Raw genomic sequence first — 15,144 nt, 5'->3', positions numbered from 1 at the left:
CAGGCTCATAGGGTAGCTCTATTTTTAATTTTTGAGGAAACTCCACACTGTTTCCAAAGTGGCTCCACCAACTTGCATTCCCCCCAACAGTGTAAGAGGGTTCCCCTTTCTCCACATCCTCTTTAACACCTGTTTTTTACTGTCTAGTTATTTTTTTTTCCAATTCTAATTGGTGTAAGGTGGTATCTTAATGTGGTTTTGATTTGAATTTCTCTGATGACTAGTTTTGGTGAACATTTTTCATGTATCTGTTAACCATTTGTATGTCTTCATTGGCGAAGTGTCTGTTCATGTCGTCTGCCCATTTTGTGATGTGATTATCTGTTTTGTGGGTGTTGAGGAGTTCTTTATAGATCTTGGATATCAGCCCTTTGTCTGTACTGTCATTTGCAAATATCTTCTCCCATTCAGTGTATTGCCTCTTTGTTTTGTTGACTGTTTCCTTTCCTGTGCAGAAACTTTTGATCTTGATGAAGTCCCAAAGGTTCATTTTTTATTTTGTTTCCTTTGTCTTTGGAGACATGTCTTGAAAGAAGTTGCTTTGGCCAGTGTTGAAGAAGTTACTGCCTATTTTCTCCTCTAGGATTTTGATGGATTCCTGCCTCACCTTGAGGTCTTTCATCCATTCTGAGTTTATCTTTGTGTATGGTATAAGAGAATGGTCAAATTTCATTTTTTTATATACATCTGTCCAATTTTCCCAGCACCATTTATTGAAGAGACTGTCTTTTTTCCACTGTATATTTTTTCCTGTTTTGTCGAAGATTATTTTACCATAGAGTTGTGGGTGCACATCTGAGCTCTCTACTCTTTTCCACTGATCTATGTGTCTCTTTTTGTGCCAGTACCATGCTGCGTTGGTGATCACAGCTTTGTAGTAAAGCTTGAAATTGGGCAACATGATGGCCCCAGTTTTGTTTTTCTTTTTCAACATTTCCTTAGCAATTCAGGGTCTTTTCTGGTTCCATACAAATTTTAGGATTGTTTGCTTCAGCTCCTTGAAAAATGCTCATCGAATTTTATATCAGGATGGCATTGAAAGTATAGATTGCTCTAGGCAGTATAGACATTTTAACAATGTTTATTCTTCCGATCCATGAGCATGGAATGGTCTTCCATCTTTTTGTGTCTTCTTCAATTTCATTCATGAGTGTTCTGTAGTTCCTTGAGTACAGATCCTTTACCTCTTCGATTAGGTTTATTCCCAGGTATTTCATGGTTCTTGGTGCTATAATGAATGGAGTCAATTCTCTCATTTCTCCTTCTATATTTTTATTGTCAGTGTATAAGAAAGCAACTGATTCTGTACATTGATTTTGTGTCCTGTTATATTACTGAATTGCTGTATGAGTTATAGTAGTTTTGGGGGTGGAATCTTTTGGGTTTTCCATATAACATATCATGTCATCTGTGAAGAGAGTTTGATTTCTTCTTTGCCAATTTGAATACATTTTATTTCTTTTTGTTTTCTGATGGCTGTTGCTAAGACTTCTAGTATTATCTTGAACAACAGTGGCAAGTATGGGCATCCTTGTGTTCCTGATTTCAATGGGAAGGCTGTCAGCTTTTCTCCATTGAGAATGATATTTGCTGCTGGTTTTTCATAGATGGATTTTATGTAGTTGTGGAATGTTCTCTCTATCTTTATACTCTGAAGACTTTTAATCAGTAATGGTTGCTCTATTTTGTCAATGCTTTTTCTGCATCAATTGAGAGGACCATGTGGTTCTTCTCTTTTCTCTTATTGATTTGTTCTATCACATTGATTGATTTGTGAAAGCTGAACCATGCTTACATACCAGAGATAAATCCCACCTTATCATGGTGGATAATCTTTTTAACATACTGTTGGATCCTATTAGCTAGGGTCTTGCTGAGAATCTTATCATGCATATTCATCAGGGATATTGGTCTGAAATTCTCCTTTTTGATGGGGTCATTGCCTGGTTTTGGGATCAAGTTAATGCTGGCTTCATAGAAAGAGTCTGGAAGCTTTTCCTTCTGTTTCTATTTTTTTGTCCTTCAGTTTTGGGACAATATGTATTATTTCTTCTTTGAATGTTTGGTAGAATTCCCCAGAGGATATCTCAGGTCATGGACTCTTGTTTTCTGGGAGGTTTTTGATCACTGCTTGAATCTCATTACTAGATATTGGTCTATTAAGGTTGTCAATTTCTTCCAGTTTCAGTCTTGGAAGTTTATTGGTTTCTAGGAATGCATCCATTTCCTCCAGTTTGCTTAACTTACTGGCATATAGCTGTGGATAATAATTTCTGATGATTGTTTCTGTTTCCTTGGTGATTGTCGTGATCTCTCCCCTTTCATTCATAATTTTATTAATTTGGGTCCTCTCTCTTTTCTTTTGCATTAGTTTGGCCAGTGGTTTATCAATCTTATTAATTTATTCAAAGAAGGAGCTTCTAGCTTCAATGATGTGTTCTACTGTATCTCTAGTTTCTAAGTCATCAATCTCTGCTCTGCTCTTGATTATTTCCCTTCTTGTACACGGGGTTGGCTCAATTTGTTGTTGATTTCCCAGTTCCTTAAGGTGTAAAGAGAGCTGTTGTATTCAGAATTTTTCAATTTTTTTGAGGGAGGCTTGGATGGCTATGTATTTCCCCTTTAGGACCACCTTTGCCATACCCCATAGTTTTTTTTTTCACTGATGTGTCTTCATTGTCATTGGTTTCTATGAATTGTTAAAGTATTTTGATTTCCTGGTTGTTCTAAACATTCTTGAACAGGATGGTCTTTAGCTTCCAAGTGTTTCAATTCCTTCCAAATTTTTTCTTGTGGTTGAGTTCCAGTTTCAAAGCATTGTGGTCTGAGAATGTGCAGGGAATAAATATCAGTCTTTTGCTATCAGTTGAGCCCTGATTTGTGACCCAGTATGTGATCTATTCTGGAAAAAAATATCTATTTGTGCTTTAGAGGAATGAGTATTCTCTTGTTTCAGGGTGGAATGTTCTGTATTTATCTATGAGGTCCATCTGGTCCTATGTGTCATTCAATGCTCTTGTTTCTTTGTTGATTTTCTGTTTAGATGGTCTGTCTATTGCTGAGAGTGTCATGTTAAGATTTCCTACAATTAATGTATTCATATCAATATGACTCTTTATTTTGTTAAATAGTTGGCTTATATAAATTGGCTGCTCCCATGTTGGCAGTATAAATATTTATAATTGTTAGATCTTCTTGTTAGATAGATACTTTCAGCATGATGCACCATCCTTCTGTATCTCTTACTACAGTATTTAACTTAAAATCTAATTCATATTTTATTAGAATCACTACCACAGCTTTCTTTTGAGTTCTGTTAGGATGAAAGATGCTTCTCCGTCCCTTCACTTTCAGTCTGGATGTATCTTCAGGTTCAATGTGTGTTCTTGAAGACAGCGTACAGTCTGGTCCTGTCATTTTATCCAGTCTGCAACCCTGTGCCATTTTATGGGGCAATTTAGGATATTCACATTGAGAGTGATTATTAAAGGGTAAGTTTTTATTGATATCATGTTGCCTGAGAAGACCTTGTTTCTGTAGATTGTGAATTTCTGTTCTATGTTACTCTCAGGTTCTTTCTTCTTTTATAGAACCCCCCTTAATATTTCTTGTAGTGCTGGCTGGGTGGTCACATACTTTTTTAAATGTTGCCAGTCTTGGAACCTCTTTATTTCTCCATCCATTCGGAATGTCATCTTTGCTGGATAAAGTATTTTTGGATGCATTTTATTCTCATTTAGTGTCCTGAATATGTCTTGCCTGACCTTTATGGCTTGCCAGGTTTCTGTGGACAGGTCTGACATTATTCTGATGATCCTTCCTCTGTATGTAAGGAGTTTCTTCCCCCTACCTGCCCTTAAACCCTCCTCTCTGAATTTACAACTGTGGATTTCACAATTAACTGTCTGGATGTCTTTGTAGACTCGTTGATCTTGGGTTTGGGGTCCTCTCTGTCTCTAGGACATGAACACTTGTCCCATTCTCCAGATTAGGGCAATTTTCAACCAGAATTTGTTTAACTATATATTTTCTAGTCGTTTCTCTTTCTCCACCCCTTCAGAGATCCCAATAATTCTAATGTTGGAATGTTTCATGATATCATTTATTTCCCTAATTCTGTTTTCATGGCTTCTAAGCTGTTTGTTCCAGGCCTCCTCCTGATCCTTTTCTCTATCAGTTTTTCCTCTAGATCACTAATTCTATCTTCTGCCTCAGTTACCCTAACTGTTAGAGTATTTATATTAGATTGGGTCTCATTGATAGCATTTTTTTTTTCACTTCTGCTAGGTTGGCTTTCACTTCAACCCTTAGAGATTCTATGTTGTCACTAATAGTTTTTCCAACCTAGACATTGCCTGGATAATTGTTATCCTGAATTCTCTTTCTGACATACTCTTTATGTCTATATCTAATGGTTCTGTGGGAGAGAGCACAGTCTCTGAATTTTTCCTCTGTTGGGTGTTCCTCCTGCTAGTCATTTTGGTGAACAATGTTTGAGGGGATGTATAGCTGAATATATCAACCATGATCCAGTCAAGGTGCACCTTGGAAAGTTTCAGAGCAATCAAAAGTCACTACCAAGAAGAAAGGAAAAAAGGAAAAAAAAAGAAATAGAAAAGGAGAAAAAAAAAACAGAAAAAAAAAACCCACCCAAATAAACCCCAAAGGTAAGATTTATAAGGTACAAAAACAAAAATGAACAAACAAAAAGACTGACAAAATAAAAGGCAAGAAGAAAAAAAAAAAGGAAAGAAAAAACAAAAAAGAAAAACCCAGCCAAAATTAATTTCAAGGATAAGATTTATACAGTACAAAACCAAATACACAGGAGCACTGGTAGAATAAGATGGAAGGTGGTTATAAACACTTGATGTGGGTGAGAAATGTTATTTCATTTCTTCCTGGGAGTATCTGTTATTTCTGTTAAAAGACTCAACTTTCCAGAGATGTAGGGAAAATAAAATTGGTTCATATATAGGGGTAATATTGAATAGGGAAAAGGGATTACTTTGAAGCTTATATCTATATGTATATCAAAAAATTAAACACAGTTATATGTATGAAAAAAGATCAAGTTTGAAAGTTATTATGGAATATGTATTAAACATCTAGTTGTAATAGTAAGTGGGTTAAAAAATAAAAGAACAAGAACATGAGAACAAATTTTAAAAAATAAAGGAAAGTTGTATCTATGAAATATACAGGTATTGGGGCAATATCAGGGGTTTTATATATATATATATATATATTTTTTTTTAATATATATATTTTTCCCCTAATGTTGTGGTTTTCCAGTTTTATGGGGACCCTGTGGTTATTGTCCTCTTGTTCTTTTGGCTTGTCTTCTGGGGTTGGGACCTACTGGCTTGTTTTTCAGTCAGTCTTGCTTGGACTGAGGTGCCCTGACCCCCTATCAATGGGTTAGGGTCTGTGGCAACTGATTTTTTAGGCTTTTTTTTCTCTGGAGGTTTTTTCCTTTGGTGTCTTTTTTGGCTTTTCAGAGGGTTAGTGCAAAGTAAACTGTCAGCACCCAGTCCTCCACTTCAGAGAGAAACCTCAGTCAACCCTCCTCTGGATGGTCCAGAACACACAGACTCCCTTTCTGCAAACTCTGCTGAACACTACAACCTCCCACAGGCAGTGTGCACTTCCAGCCACAGTCTCAGTGGTCATCTGAGGCCTCTGCTTGCCTCTGGACCCCCATGTCACTAAAATTGTGAGCAATACTGGTCTCGATGAACCCAAACCCAGTGGCTGCCATTGCAAGGACTGCTGTCTGGAGATCAAACCCATGCCAGATGCCTTCAGACTCCATGGCTTTTGTGCAGGTTGTGGAATGCTGGAGGTCCAGGGAGGGGTGCATGGAGCCCCAGTGGTGGTGCAAACAGCAGAAAGCCATAAGCTCAGGGACCACCAACTGGATCACCCACTGAGCTCTCTCTGACATGGGCAGGCACCAGCTGTGACTGCCTTTGGACTGTGGGCTTAGTTCCATTAGGCCACCCAATTCCAGCAACTGCCCCTTAAGACTCTTTGTTCTTTTTGTGTGCTTTTAACCAGACTTCAACTTAATGCTGGTCCCCAACTACAGGACACTTTTTTATTGGGGTATTACTTTGTAATGGGTCACTCCTGGTGGTCCCCTCCCCCTTCTGTTTATGCTCCAATATCAGTCTGAACATTCCTACTCTGTTTTACTTCTTCACAGATGATCTCTTGCTCAGGTAGATATCCAGAAGTGTATAATCTTACATCTCAGGCTGATTTCATTTGTGCTCAGAGTATTGTGGTAGATTTTTAGCTCAATTCAGGGGACTGTTTGAAACATGGTCTCCTAGTTCTCTACCATTTTGCCCCCCTCCTCCTCTTCCTCCTTCTTCTTTTTTTTTTCTTTTAAGATTTTGGTTATTTATTTGACAGACAAAGAGTGAGCACTAGAAGGGGGAGAGCAGACAGAGTGAGAGGGAGAAGCAGGCTTCTCATCGAGTGGGGAGCCTGATGAAGGGCTCTCTCCCAAGACCCTGAGATCATGACCTGAGCCAAAGGTAGATGTCCAGTGACTGAGTCACCCAGGCATCCCTCCAATGCATTTTTTAAGCCCAGCTGTATCTTTATAATTGTTGTTTTAAATTCTAGTTTTACTTCTTTCTGTATTGATTAAATCCCTGGGAATGAGTACTACCTTTGGTTCTTTCTTTTAGTGTGAACTTCTCCATTTTGTCATCTTGTCCAGAAAAATAAAAGAAGGAAGAGAAAAAAACAACAGTGACAGCAGAAAGGAAATAATAAAATAAATAAAACAAAATAAAACTAGATTCTGGGTGTGTTCTTGTCTGCTTGTTAAAAGAAACTAGATCCCAAAATAAGAATTTCTTTATTGCTATATAAATAGCTTAACTATATATATAGTTAAATATATAAAAATATTATATATTTATATATAATATTTATCATATAATTTAAATATTATATATATATACTTCCATATATATGATAAAATAAAATAAAAGGAAACAATAAATAAATATATATTATATATAAAAATTAAAATTAAAAATGAATAAAAAATAATTGAAAAGGGAATGAGTGACCCTGGTGTTGGTTATTAAGGAGACCACATATTGCATGGAGCACTTGGTGTTATATGTAAACAATGAATCTTGGAACATTACATCAAAAACTAATTATGTACTGTACAGTGACTAACATAACATAATAAAAAATAAAAATAAATAAAACAAGAGTTTATGGGAAAATAATTGAAAAAAAATAACAACAGATAATGTTAAATGTCTAAAGAGTAAAAATACAAGGAATGTTATATACTGTTTCTCCCCAAAAACTGAAGCTTTGCAGCCCTCTGTGATCAGTAAACATGGTGGAAGTGAGTTTTTTCTGCTGGTATTCTCACAGGGGTGGGGGGCTGTTGCACTGATTCTCAGGTGGACTTGCCCTAGTGCAGCTGCACCTCCCATGCCAGAGGCAGGACTCAGTGTCAGCAGCTCTGGATTCTACCTTGTGGTGCTATTTTGCTCCCTAAAGGTTTTTAGCATCAATGGCAGGATGAATATGAATGTGCCCCAGTCTCTAGCCCAGGAACTGAAAATTCACCCCCCCACACTCTTCAGAGATCCCTCACAACAGAGGAATCAATCACTCTTGTCTCCTCTGTTTCTGTCAGAATTCTGTGTTCCCCTGGCCTGTGACTGATAATTTTTATATCAGGCACACAACTGAGTTTCAGAACTGCAAATTTTACAGATTCCTGTGGACCCATGCTCTTTCTCCTGGGGAAAGAGTGATGGTTCTTGCCACACTTCTGCTTTTTGATGGACTCCTGCCAAAAAAGCAGTGACATGACCATGCAACAGTTCACAGTTTATGTCAGCATAGAGCAGAAAGCCTGCACCTAGAATCTCTGTTTTCAGCCAGCTTCCTCACTCCTATGCTAAGATCTCTGCTGCATTCAGGCACCACCCATTCTTCCTGTGACCCCTGGGATCCTGAGACCACACTGTCACACCTGGGATTATGCCCACTTTACCACCTGAGTACTTTTAAGCCAGGGACATTCCCCACTGTAGCAGAGCTCTTATAGTTCTGATTTTGCATTACTCTACTTATAACAATTTGCAATAGCCTCCTTAAGCAGGCTTCCTCCCGTCCACCAGATCCTTAGTTATATCACAATGTATTCATGTCTCCACACCTCCTACCTTCCAAATGGTGGTTACTTTTCTACTTGTACACATGCATCATTTCTTTTCTCAGATCTCTGATTTTGCAGCTGTTCAGAATGATTGAAAACTATCTAGGTGTATTCAAGGGACCAGACAAACTTAGGATTCCCCTACTCTGTCATCTTACCTTCTCTAGGATGAAGCCTTTTTAAGGTATTTGCAGCCCAGATGGCTCATTGAGGCTATGATTCCTTTCAAAAATGGATGAGGGAATTTTGCCTCACTCTATCTGTTTCTTTTTCTGTAAAATGAAAAATAACAATGACTCTCTGGCTCTTCTTTACAAAGGAATTTTTAAATTTTGTCTTTTTAAAATTTTATTTATTTATTTGACAGAGAGAGAGACAGAGACAGAGAGAGTGCAAGCAGGGGAGCAGGAAAGGGAGAAGCAGATGCCCCATTGAGCAGGGAGCCTGAGGCAAGGCTCAGTCCCAGGACCCTGGGATCATGACCCGAGCCAAAGGCAGACACTCAACTGACTGATCCACCCAGGCAACACTGTAAATTTTATTTTTATGATAAGGATTAAAGATGATAATCAAATCATGAAAATAAACCTCTCATTTTTTCCACATCAAAAAATGTACAGAAATTAGAGATTTATTTATGTGTGTATAATGTATTTATATATTTATTCATAAATATTATTTGAGAGAAAGAGCACAGAAGGGGGAGAGATAGAGGGAGCAGGAGACACAGACTCCCTGCTGACAAGAAGCCCTATGCAGGGCTCAACCCCAGAATTATGAGGTCATGACCTCTACTGAAGACAGACACTTAACCAACTGAGACATGCAGGTGCCCCAGAAATTAGTTTTAAAGATAGGAATTGATCAAAAGATAGTCATAGCTCAAGAGGAATTTAAGATTTCTGGTTTCTCCTTTCTATTTTTTTTAAGTGGTAATGTATTCTTAGAAAAGGTCCTGAGCTATTTGTGATGGTCCCATGTACTCTTCACCTAATGACTAAGGTGAAATAAAGAGGGAGATGGAAAAGAGAGAGAAAGTCAGGTTATATATTTTGGGTGTGACTAGGGCACGTTAATTAACTTAAAAATTTTTTAAGCATACTTGTAAAAAGGTGGTATGGTTTAGTAGTTAATAACATGAGCTCTGGTATCATCCAAACCTGGGTTTGATTCTCTGCACTGAGACAATGAACAAGATTATTTAAATCTCTTTCTGGCACACAGTAGCATTCAGTGAAATGTAACATCTTCTAAAGTCTGTTTCTCACCTTCACCATTTATGGCACACTAAATTCCCAACAAAAATCAAGCCAAAGGGGGGGGAGGAGTCAAGATGGCCAAAAAGTAGCAGGCTGAGACTACTTCAGCTAACCGGAGATCAGCTAGACAGCTTATCTCAAGATTGCAAACACCTGAAAATCCATCGGCAGATCGAAGAGAAGAAGAACAGCAATTCTGGAAACAGAAAAACAACCACTTTCTGAAAGGTAGGACCGGCAGAGAAGTGAATCCAAAGCGATGGGAAGATAGACCCCGCGGGGAGAGTCCGGCTCCCGGCAAGAGGCGGAGCAACCGCGCACAAAATCAGGACTTTTAAAAGTCTGTTCCGCTGAGGGACATAGCTCCAGAGGCAACCCAGGGCAAAGCCCACATGGGGTCAGCGTGGCCTCAGGTCCCGCAGGGTCACAGAAGGATCGGGGGTGTCTGAGTGTCGCAGAGCTTGCGGGTATTGGAACGGGAAAGACGGCTACAGAGACAGAGCCAACAGTAGCTCGCAGCTCGGGGTGACCTTGAACCGGTCGCAGGCTTGGTGAGCTCAGAGCGCGGCCGGAGGTCAGGCAGACGGGAGTAACTGGGCGCTGTTCTCTGAGGGTGCACTGAGGAGTGCGGCCCTGGGCTCTCGGCTCCTCCAGGCCGGAGACCAGGCGTCTGCCATTTGTATTCCCGTCCTCCGGAACTCCAAGGAAAGCGCTAGGGAACAAAAGCTCCTGAAAGCAAACCAGAGCAGATTACTCACCCAGCCCCTGCTAAGGGCAGTACAATTCTGCCTGGGGCAAAGACAATTGATAATCACTACACCAGGCCCCTCCCCCAGAATATCAACAAGAAATCCAGCGAAGACCAAGTTCACCTACCAAGGAATGCGGTTTCAATAGCAAGGACAGCAGCAGAATTCCGGAGGAGAGGAAAGCCAAGCACGGAACTCATGGCTTTTTCCCTGTAATTTTTTTTTTAGTCTTGCAGTTAAATTACTTTTTTTCTTTTACATTTTTTGTTTTTTTTTTCTCGCCTTCGGGTAAATTTTTTTTAACTGTTACCTTTTTCTTGGTTTAACATTTTTACTAGTTTATCTAATATATATATTTTTTCTTTTTAATGTTTTTCTTAGGTGTTTTCTTTTTTTAATTCTTTTTTTTCTTTTCTCTTTTTTTTTTTCTTTCTTCCTTTTTGAAACTCTTTTTATCCCCTTTCTCCCCCCTCACGATTTTGGATCTCTTCTAATTTGGTTAAAGCATATTTTCCTGGTGTTGTTGCCACCCTTTTAGTATTTTACTTGCCCCTTCATATACTCTTATCTGGACAAAATGACAAGACGGAAAAATTCAACACAAAAAAAAAAGAACAAGAGGCAGTACCGAAGGCTAGAGATCTAATCAATACAGACATTGGTAATGTGTCAGATCTAGAGTTCAGAATGACAATTCTCAAAGTTCTAGCTGGGCTTGAAAAAGGCATGGAAGATATTAGAGAAACCCTATCGAGAGATATAAAAGCCCTTTCTGGAGAAATAAAAGAACTAAAAATCTAACCAAGTTGAAATAAAAAAAGCTATTAATGACGTGCAATAAAAAATGGAGGCTCTCACTGCTAGGATAAATGAGGCAGAAGAAAGAATTACTGATATAGAAGACCAAATGACAGAGAATAAAGAAGCTGAGCAAAAGAGGGACAAACAGCTACTGGACCACGAGGGGAGAATTTGAGAGATAAGTGACACCATAAGACAAAACAACATTAGAATAATTGGGATTCCAGAAGAAGAAGGAGGAGAGAGGGGAGCAGAAGGTATACTGGAGAGAATTATTGGGGAGAATTTCCCCAATATGGCAAAGGGAACGAGCATCAAAATTCAGGAAGTTCAGAGAACGCCCCTCAAAATCAATAAGAATAGGCCCACACCCCGTCACCTAATAGTAAAATTTACAAGTCTCAGTGACAAAGAAAAATCCTGAAAGCAGCCCGGGAAAAGAAGTCTGTAACATACAATGGTAAAATATTAGATTGGCAGCTGACTTATCCACAGAGACCTGGCAGGCCAGAAAAAGCTGGCATGATAATTTCAGAGCACTAAACGAGAAAAACATGCAGCCAAGAATACTATATCCAGCTAGGCCATCATTGAAAATAGAAGGAGAGATTAAAAGCTTCCAGGACAAACAATAACTAAAAGAAATTGCAAACACCAAACCAGCTCTACAGGAAATCTTGAAAGGGGTCCTCTAAGCAAAGAGAGAGCCTACAAGTGGCAAATCAGAAAGCAACAGAGACCATATACAGTAACAGGCACCTTACAGGCAATACAATGGCCCTAAATTCATATCTCTCCATAGTTATCCTGAATGTTAATGGGCTAAATGCCCCTGTCAAAAGACACAGGGTATCAGAATGGATAAAAAAAAAAAACCCATCTATATGTTGCCTCCAAGAAACTCATTTTAAGCCAAGAGACCTCCAGATTTAAAGTGAGGGGGTGGAAAAGAATTTACCATGCTAATGGACATCAGAAGAAAGCAGGAATGGCAATCCTTATATCAGATCAATTAGATTTTAAGCCAAAAACTATAATAAGAGATGAGGAAGGACACTATATCATACTCAAAGGGTCTGTCCAAAAAGAAGATTTAACAATTTTAAATATCTATGCCCCCAACGTGGGAGGGCCAACTATATAAACCAAATAATAACAAAATCAAAGAAACACATCAACAATAATACAATAATAGTAGGGGACTTTAACACTCCCCTCACTGAAATGGACAGATCATCCAAGCAAAAGATCAGCAAGGAAATAAAGGCCTTAAGCGACACAATGGACCAGATGGACATCACAGATATATTCAGAACATTTCATCCCAAAGCAACAGAATACACATTCTTCTCTAGTGCACATGGAACATTCTCCAGAATAGATCACATCCTCGGTCCTAAATCAGGACTCAACCAGTATCAAAAGATTGAGATCATTCCCTGCATATTTTCAGACCACAATGCTCTAAAGCTAGAACTCAACCACAAAATGAAGTTTGAAAAGAAGCCAAATATATGGAGACTAAACAGCATCCTTCTAAAGAATGAATGGGTCAACCAGGAAATTAAAGAAGAATTGAAAAAAATCATGGAAACAAATGATAATGAAAATACAACGGTTCAAAATCTGTGGGATACAACAAAGGCAGTCCTGAGAGGAAAATATATAGCGGTACAAGCCTTTCTCAAGAAACAAGAAAGGTCTCACGTACACAACCTAACCCTACACCTAAAGGAGCTGGAGAAAGAACAAGAAAGAAACTCTAACCCAGCAGGAGAAGAGAAATCATAAAGATCAGAGCAGAAATCAATGAAATAGAAACCAAAAAAACAATAGAACAAATCAATGAAAGTAGGAGCTCGTTCTTTGAAAGAATTAATAAAATTGATAAACCCCTGGCCCGACTTTTCAAAAGGAAAAGAGAAAGGACCCAAATAAATAAAATCATGAATGAAAGAGGAGAGATCACAACTAACACCAAAGAAATACAAACTATAATAAGAACATATTATGAGCAACTCTATGGCAATAAACTTGACAACCTGGAAGAAATGGATGCCTTCCTAGAAACATATAAACTACCACAAATGAACCAGGAAGAAATAGAAAGCCTGAACAGACCCATAACAAGTAAGGAGATTGAAACAGTCATTAAAAATCTCCAAACAAACAAAAGCCCAGGGCCAGACGGCTTCCCGGGGGAATTCTACCAAACATTTAAAGAAGAACTAATTCCTATTCTCCTGAAACTGTTCCGAAAAATAGAAATGGAAGGAAAACTTCCAAACTCATTTTATGAGGCCAGCATCACCTTGATCCCAAAACCAGACAAGGATCCCATCAAGAAAGAGAGCTGCAGACCAATATCCTTGATGAACAGAGATGCGAAAATACTCAACAAAATACTAGCCAATAGGATTCAACAGTACATTAAAAAGACTATTCACGATGACCAAGTGGGATTTATTCCAGGGCTGCAGGTTTGGTTCAACATCCGCAAATCAGTCAATGTGATACAACACATCAATAAAAGAAAGAACAAGAACCATATGCTACTCTCAATAGATGCTGAAAAAGCATTTGACAAAGTACAGATCCTTCCTGATCAAAACTATTCAAAATGTAGGGAATGAGGGCACATACCTCAATATTATCGAAGCCATCTATGAAAAACCCACCGCAAATATCATTGTCAATGGAGAAAAACTGAAAGTATTTCCGCTAAGGTCAGGAACATGGCAGGGATGTCCATTATCACCACTGCTATTCAACATAGTACTAGAGGTCCTAGCCTCAGCAATCAGACAACAGAAGGAAATTAAAGGCATCCATATCAGCAAAGAAGAAGTCAAATTATCACTCTTCGCAGATGATATGATACTATATGTCGAAAACCCAAAAGACTCCACTCCAAAACTGCTAGAACTTATACAGGAATTCAGTAAAGTGTCAGGATATAAAATCAATGCACAGAAATCAGTTGCATTTCTCTACACCAACAACAAGAAAGAAGAAAGAGAAATTAAGGAGTCAATCCCATTTACAATTGCACCCAAAACCATAAGATACCTAGGAATACACCTAACCAAAGATACACAGAATCTATACTCAGAAAACTATAAAGTACTCATGAAAGAAATTGAGGAAGACACAAAGAAATGGAAAAATGTTCCATGCTCCTGGATTGGAAGAATAAATATTGTGAAAATGTCTATGCTACCTAAAGCAATCTACACATTTAATGCAATTCCTATCAAAGTACCATCCATCTTTTTCAAAGAAATGGAAGAAATAATTCTAAAATTTATATGGAACCAGAAAAGACCTCGAATAGCCAAAGGGATATTGAAAAAGAAAGCCAACGTTGGTGGCATCACAATTCCGGACTTCAAGCTCTATTACAAAGCTGTCATCATCAAGACAGCATGGTACTGGTACTGAAAAACAGACACATAGATCAATGAAACAGAATAGAGAGCCCAGAAATAGACCCTCAACTCTATGGTCAACTAATCTTCGACAAAGCAGAAAAGAATGTCCAATGGAAAAAAGACAGCCTCTTCAATAAATGGTGCTGGGAAAATTGGACAGCCACATGCAGAAAAATGAAATTGGACCATTTCCTTACACCACACACAAAAATAGACTCAAAATGGATGAAGGACCTCAATGTGCGAAAGGAATCCATCAAAATCCTTGAGGAGAACACAGGCAGCAACCTCTTCGACCTCAGCCGCAGCAACATCTTCCTAGGAACATCATCAAAGGCAAGGGAAGCAAGGGCAAAAATGAACTATTGGGATTTCATCAAGATCAAAAGCTTTTGCACAGCAAAGGAAACAGTTAACAAAATCAAAAGACAACTGACAGAATGGGAGAAGATATTTGCAAGCAACATATCAGATAAAGGGCTAGTATCCAAAATCTATAAAGAACTTAGCAAACTCAACACCCAAGGAACAAATAATCCATTCAAGAAATGGGCAGAGGACATGAACAGACATTTCTCAAAGAAGACATCCAGATGGCCAACAGACACATGAAAAAGTGCTCCATATCACTCGGCATCAGGGAAATACAAATCAAAACCACAGTTGGATATCACCTCACAACAGTCAGAATGGCT

This window comes from Mustela putorius, unplaced genomic scaffold (assembly GCF_011764305.1).
Source record: "Mustela putorius furo isolate JIRA1106 unplaced genomic scaffold, ASM1176430v1.1 tig00000842_pilon_pilon_pilon, whole genome shotgun sequence".
Lineage (NCBI taxonomy): Eukaryota > Metazoa > Chordata > Mammalia > Carnivora > Mustelidae > Mustela > Mustela putorius.
This window is presented reverse-complemented; position numbering follows the sequence as displayed.